Source organism: Dasypus novemcinctus, chromosome 2, assembly GCF_030445035.2.
Source record: "Dasypus novemcinctus isolate mDasNov1 chromosome 2, mDasNov1.1.hap2, whole genome shotgun sequence".
Lineage (NCBI taxonomy): Eukaryota > Metazoa > Chordata > Mammalia > Cingulata > Dasypodidae > Dasypus > Dasypus novemcinctus.
In genome coordinates this window covers 43,589,477-43,597,418 of record NC_080674.1, presented here as the reverse complement: position 1 = coordinate 43,597,418, position 7,942 = coordinate 43,589,477, and positions in this window count along the sequence as shown.

Below are 7,942 nucleotides of genomic sequence, written 5' to 3'. Positions count from 1 at the left end.
GCTTATATGAATATTAGAAAAAAAAACTGGAAACAAATTAAATGTTCAAATGTATGGCATTGGATAAATAAATTACAGAATAACTATTCAATAAGATAGTCATTAAAATTCTTCTAAAAGAATGCTTGAAAACATGGGAAGATAGTCACAATGTAATCTTAGGTTTAAAAGAAAATATGTTAAAGGTAGTGAGCTTGGCATAATCTAAATTTTATATCCAAATATCTACATACATAGAAAGAAGGATGAAAAGATATACACTAAGATGCTCACGGTGATTGTCTCTGAATGGTAGGATTACAGACTTTTTCCCTGTCTATTGGGAGGTAGAATAGCATATTTGTCTTCGTGCTGCTGTAACAAATTACCACAAATTTATCTGCTTTAAAAAACACTAACTTGTCATCTCAAAATTCTCTAGGCCAGAAGTCCAGTAGGCTCAGCTCATTTCTTTGCTCCAGGTCACACAAGACTAAAATCAAGATATCGGCCAACCTGGGACCCCTGGAGAAGACTCTATTTCCAATCTTTTTCAGGTTATTGGCAGAATTCAGTTTGATGCAACTGCAGGCCAGAGGTCTCTGGTTCCATGCTGGCTGTTAGATGGGGGGTGTTTCTGGCTGGTGGCCCCCTTCATTCCAAAGCCACTGACAGTGGTCAGTTCCTCTCATGCTTTGTATCTCTCCTGCTTTTTTTACCCCCATCTCTCTGAAATTGTCTCTTCAGCCAGGACAATTTCCCTTATTTTTAGTGATTCATTTGGACCCACCTAGGTAACTCAGAATTATTTTAAATTCTACTGATGAGCAACCTTAACTCCATCTGCTGAGTCCCTTCCTCCATGCAACATAAAATATTGACAGGATGCAAGGATTAGGGTATGGACATCTTTGGGAGGTGTGGCAGTTTGAGCTTATTTATGAATCCCAGAAAGAGAAAGAGTATGTTTGTAAGCTAATCCGTTCCTCTGGGTGTGATGCCTTTTGATTCTATTAAAAGTTTACTTGATAAAATCAATTTAGGGATTCTGATTGGACTACCTCAGGAAGGTATTGTTCAGGTTGAGTCCCCGCCCCCTTGGTGGGCTGATATAAAGACACTCACTCAAGAGGACACATGGAAGAAGAGAGAACTTTGTCATTTCTTACCGTGTGGCCATTTGATCCTGAGCCCTTTGCCTGGGACTATTTGGAAGGGAGCCAATACTGATAGAAAGACCGGAAAACAAGCCTTATGCCATGAGATAGAGGAAGCCCTGAGAGCCAAGCCATATGCCAGCCTGCAGCTAAGGTATTGGAAGCCCTAAGAAATGAGCCCTAAGCAGGAGAGAGTGGACAGGAAGCCCGGAGGAAAATGAGAAATCAGGCAGAGATCAGCAATCATCTTGCTTCAACACATGGCAAATGACTTTGGTGAGAAAGCAACCTTGAGTTGGACTCTTTAAGGCCTTGTAACTGTAAGTTTTTACTCGAAATAAATACCCTTTATAAAAGTCAACAGATTTCTGGTACTGAGCATCAGCATCCCTTTGGTTGATTATACAGGGTTCAAGGCAGAGCATTGTCTTGCCTACCACAAACAGCATAATGATTAATGATGTGGACTTTGGAGATAAGTGACGGATCATTTTACTTGTTCTATATCTGCCACTCAATAACGGGAAAAGTTAACCAGTCTGAGTTCCACTTTTCTCATGTTACAAAATGAGTATAATAATTATATCAATTGCATTGGAGAGTGGTGAAGACTACATATGATAGGATGTTAAAATCACATGGTGCAATTCTTAATAAGGATTAGCCATTGTACTACCATCATTTCTCTTGATACATTTCTATCTTTCCTACAGTGAGCCTGCATTAATTGTAAGAAAACAATACAAATTATTTTTAAAGCAAGAAAGTTTAATCATGTTTGTATGGGTATGTCTGTTGGCAAATATATATTTTCCCACATTTAAACACATTTTTATTTTTATTATTTTAATTGTATACTTCAGTCTAAGGCAGTCAGCACAATCACCCTGTTCTTTGAGCTGGCAAACCAAGTCTAAAACTAAATAACACAGTGTACCTTTGGCAGTTAGACATGGAAAACCCAGCTTGCCCTCAATTTGGTTGAAGAAAGTTTGAAAAATGCAGTAGCAGCAAACTAAATGATGCCTTGGTTTCTCCTTTGGATCATCTGTCCTTTTTGTCACCTTAGAGAATATTTTATGAGAATAAATATGAGAAAATAAATATGAGAATGTGTAGATTGGCACCATATGCCAAACCTTACAATGTAGATTTAGTTGTATTTTGGTGACAAATACATACTCTAGGAAAGGGGTTCTTAACCCTTTTTGTTCCACAGACTCCTTTGTCAGTCAGGTGAAAACCATGGACCCCTTCTTAGCAGGTAGCAGCAGATAGTTTATGACATTCAACATTGGCATGTCTTTAAATTAAATTTTAGGATTATTTAAAATTACATTTTACAACTTTCCCATAACTTCAGTACCTGATAACCTAACACAGTTCAACATCTGTTCAAATGGTCATTTTTGGCAAACATTTAGAAATTTGAGTTTTCCCAAGGTATCATAAAACCATCTCCATCATCCTTATCCATCTTTTTGCAGGCAGTTATCCACTGTTCTCAGCACATACTATATCAAAATTGAAAGTATACTAACTCCACATTATATCATGTATTATTTAATCAATATATCACACCTACACCAACACATCCCCGCAACAATGTTTTTTACTTTAATTTTCAATTCAAGCTCACAGACTCCCTGAAATCTTTCCATGTATCCCTTGGAGGTCTGTGCACTCAAACCCCTGCTCTAAGAGGTATATAATTTTAAAATGATGATTGGTGAAGCATTGATTTGCCAAATTGTTACATGGACTTGCAGTTTCTTAATTTTTGCTTCACTTCATAAAAGTTATGGGAACTCATATGGATACAACACTGAGTCAGAAAGTGGTACATTTTGACAGAAAAATGAGCAGTTGTTGACTTGACCAGGGAATTAACTTGCCATCCCTCATAGAAGAGAAGTATGGAGAAGTAGACTGGTTGAATACCAAGGATTGAAAGCCAGACACGCCATTCCTTTGCTCAAAATGTTTTAATCTCTCATCATTTTCAAATAGATTTCAAAGCACTTCACATGGCCTACAAAGCCCTGTGTAATCTGGAACCTGGCTAAATTTCTGGCATCTCTCCTACCGCTTTCCCCTAGGCCGACTCTGCTTTTACCTCACCGTAGAACTTTTCTAGCTATTTCTCCTTCTTCAAAGCTTTGTTTTATAAAATCCCTGTAGAGAGAGTGTTCTTCATTCAGATATTTGTATGTCCTTTTCCTGAATTCATTCAGGAATCTGGGCAAATGACCACCCCTCAAGGACTCTATCTGAAATCTTTCCCTCCTCTGCCCAGAGCACTATTGATGCCCATGATTTGTGTTTTTCCATAACACTTACTAAGTATATATATAATATATATTTTTCTGTTTCCCCCAACTAGAATAAATGCCATTAGAGTGTCAGTTTTGTTCACTGTTGTATCCTCAGCATTTAGAAATATTGCTGGTACTTAGTGGGTTCTTTAAAAATGAATGTTCACTAAATTAATTTATAATAAATATATACATGAACATATTAAAAGAACTTTGTATCACTTAGCAATTTCCTTTTATATAAGTTCCCTGTGAGGAAAAGGCAAAATGATGAGTCTGTATTTTTAAGCTGAATTTTCTGAAAATTGTCTAATATTCTTACCAATTAGTATATTTAAAATGGAATTGTACTTTTAAAGCCTCCCATATGAAAAGAAGAAAAGTAGATATGCATAATAATAATGCAATCACATTGTTGTGTTTTAACCCACAAAGTGGCACTAAAGACACAGCTCTGATTTAAATTATGAAAAACTATACTGCATCCACAACACTGAGATTTATTTGCTCTCATTGATGAGTAATTTTGGTCCTAAATATGTGTGATGGGACCAGCAATTTATGTTTCCAACATAAATCACATATGTTTCCATATGTTTCTAATGTGTGATTCAAACCTGTCCAAAAATGCTTTATGAGTTCGCCTTTTGCCTCCCTAAACCTATCCCAGCTGCTTTCTTAGGCCTGAAATTCCACAGTTGTATTCCTCTCAGTAAGAGTATTTGCATTTTAATGGTGAATAATAGTGTGAGTTTTATGTAAACATGTTAGGTAGAGAGGTAGGATAAATACTGAAGAAAAGATACTGTATGAAGGAGGAGAGAGGGCCACCATCCAACAGAGGAGAAAGAGAGGACAACGTGACTGGAAGATTGAGGGGACTGAAAGATTCAGTTTACCATCAGGCCTCTGGAACAACAGTCTTCTTTTGAGAGCCATGAACTAAAATTTGGAAATCTTAGAACACATACAGCCTTACTCCAGGACAAGAGCCCAGGGTCCAGTGAGGGACAGGGATCAAGACTTTGATTTTTGGTGGGATTTAGGGGTTGTGGGGGAATTCAAGTGCCCTCATTAAGACTACATGTGTTCTTGAGGTTGGTTAACAGTAGGGAGCAACCATGGAAGAGCTGGAACATCTATTCTGTGAGGTAGATGATTGTAGGAAATGTGTGACTAATGCACATTTAGTTGCCAAATCCCATCTAGGCAGCTAATACCTTGGCTAATGTGTCTGCTCTGCATGTGTCTGACAACTTGAGATGAGGGTATTATAATACAGGCCTGCACTCCATCTTTGCCAGACCATTAACTAGCAAGAATCATGAAAATGAAACAGTCAATGAATACAGTGTCATGTTTTAGAGCAAAAGACATGAAAATCCATAATTACAACATAGTGAGGAAAATTCTAAGAGTATTGTAAAAATATCTTGATATATAGAAGGGGAGACTTTTTGTTTTTAAGAATAACATGATGCAGAACTCTACCATCTCTACTAGACAGAGCAGTGTTTTTCAAGCTTCATATAATCCATTAGTAGATTATGAAATAAATTTAGTGGACGGACTCCATCTGGGATTTAAAAAAAATGAACTGTAATAGAATGGAAAATAGACCGTATCACATATAGTAAGGATCAGTTTTGAAGCTTTAAACTATTTTTGTTTGGTGATTTTACCTCAGATCATGACAAAAAATATTTCAAATTGCTTCAAGAAGACAAGGGGTTCTTAACTTGAGGCCCATAGAATTCAGAAAGTCCACACAAACATTAATAGAAAAAATGACATCTTTATTCTCAAGAATATCAAATTAAAATTTAGTGTGTCTTCCATTATGATTACAGACAAAAAAACCATAGGAGCATTAGTACCTGTGACTTTCTTGCCAATAAATATGGGACTTTATATAATATTACAGATGTTATAAATATTTCAAAATATCTTTAGGCTGAAAAATATTCCCAAATTCCAGCAGTTATTCTAACTGACCCTAGATCTTGTCATTCAATGTGATTAAGAAACACAAGCATTATTATATCACAGTTTTTAATTGTTTGATAGCTATTTAATACAATTGGAATCCTTTGTTATGCTATTGATTTTATTTTATAAATTAAATAAATATTTTAAAGAAGGGGTTCATAGGCTTCAGCAGACTTCTGGAAGGATCCAGGCCACACACACACGTACACACACACACACAAAGTAAAAAAGCCACTCTGAAGTGGGCTATGAAATGCTGAAGGTGGGCTTTGTAATGTATTTTTCTTTGCCAACAACTAACCTTGTGCCCAGAACATAGTTAGTTTTCAAAAATGTTTGTTGGACATGTTATAGAACCAGTAAGAATGGAGCATGAAATTATAACTTAGTGAAAGGATTCTACAAGGAAATAATGTTTGAATAGGCTCTTGAAAGATGTGTAAAAGAGAACATAGTGAATCACATTGAGCATTGAGCAGTAAGGAACATGACTAATGTAAAGAAATTATCAATTCTGGATGGATGAAGGATCTAAAGGTGAAGGGCAGAACATAATGTTTTACGGGCTAACATAGGATAATATTTTCATGGATTTGGTTAGGGAAGGATTTCTCTTAAAAAGCACAAAAATCTAATGATAAAGGAAAAATTGGGAAATGTGATTATATTCAATCTAATAGTATATTTTCATGGACAGCGCCATAAAAAAAGACAGGAAAAAATAAGCCATGTGTTTATTTTCAGCACATAGAGCTAAAGGATTAGTACCCAGAATATTTAAAGAATTCCTGTAAATAAAAAAGGTAACCCAATATGAAAAAGATAGGCAATCCCCTTTTCCAAAGGGAACCTGAGAATGAGAAAGAAAATGAGACTTATATAGGACCTTCACCAAAAAACAAACCCAGCTTTCCACTAAACAAATGAAAAAATCCTAATTTCATTAGTCATCAAGGAAATGAAAGTTAAAACCATAAGAAGACACCAATTTGTATAATAATGTTGGCAAAAACTTTTAAAGTCTGACAATACCAAGCACTGGGAACCCTCACCTATTGCTGATGATAGTATAAACTACTACATCCACTTTGGAAAATAGTTGAGCATTTTCTATTTAGGTTTTTGGTGGGAGGGGGACTCTCAACATTCTATTATTTGATATGGAAAAGGGCAGACAAAATAGGGGATGTCGGTAAAAATTTCTGGGTAGCTGCTGATATACATCGTAGAAAGTTGCAAAGAAAACAACTTTCCATTTTACAGCAAAAAATATAGATTGTATACAAATTGATACCTTCCTTGAATCCATTAGAGAACTGGAGTCACAGAACAGTCAACTAGTCTGATATCCAAGGAAAGAGACATCTCCAAGGAGAAATGGAATGTGAGCACTTGCTTACAGAAGCACAGCATCGGAGAAACATCAATCACCATACAAACCAGTTAAAAGAATTCAGCTAAATGTTTTAATGAATTACTAAAGTGTAAGGGTAGAATATTGTGAGAGGACAGAACCCTTGGTCCTGCAGACACAGTGGGAATTTATGCACTCTCAGTTTCTTCTCCATGGATGTCGGCGGAGGCTCACAAGAGAGATTAGTGATAGGGACAGGGGGGACCAGAGAAAGGCTTTGTGGTGCAGGTCTCTGAGGGTAGAGCAGCAGCCTCTGCAGGAAAAGCATGAAGCCTCACCCAAATCCTTCTCCCCTACCCTCTCTATAGAATAAAAGCCTTAAGCCACTATGGAAAGAGCAGCAAACCCATCCCTCTCAGAGCACAGATGAGGACAAATTGCTACATGGGAAAAAGGGACAGAACAGAAACTCAAAAGATGGAACCCTCTTCACCATGGAGGGGCAGGAATGAATAACAGACTTAAGCCATTAGAAATCTCCTACCATTGGAGGAAGGGAAAACTCACTGAGAAGGTCCTACCACCAAAACCCAGGCATAATACCTGTCTAGGACTGAGGCTAAATCAGGACAACAGGGAACATCACTCCCCCTCATCTCTGACCATCAAGCTAGCAAACACTGATTAACAAACAACAATTTTCTGCTGGGGAGAAACTCAAGAGCATAGGGCTAGAACTTCTCTGAAAGAAAGCCTAAAAGTATCATAGAGAAAGCCTAAACCTGAAGGTGAAAGAGGAATGTGGCAGTTTGATATTGTTTATGAATCCCCAAAAAGAAAAAGATTATATTTGTAAACTAGTTTGTTCCTTTGGGTGTGATATACTTTGAATGCATTAGATTCAGCTGACAGGTCCTGTTTAAATTACCTGTTTAATGATTAGGGTTTTGATTCAATCACGACAGTAGGGCATGACTCAGGGTTGAGTCCTCACCCCCTTGTGAGCTGATATAAATGGACCCTCATTCAAGAAGATATCACAGGAAGAGAGAGAGCTCCATAAATGCCAGAAAACATTGTCAATTTTGATCCTGGAGCCCTGGGGAGAGATGAGCTATCCATATGACAGTTTACAGCTGATCTTGTGA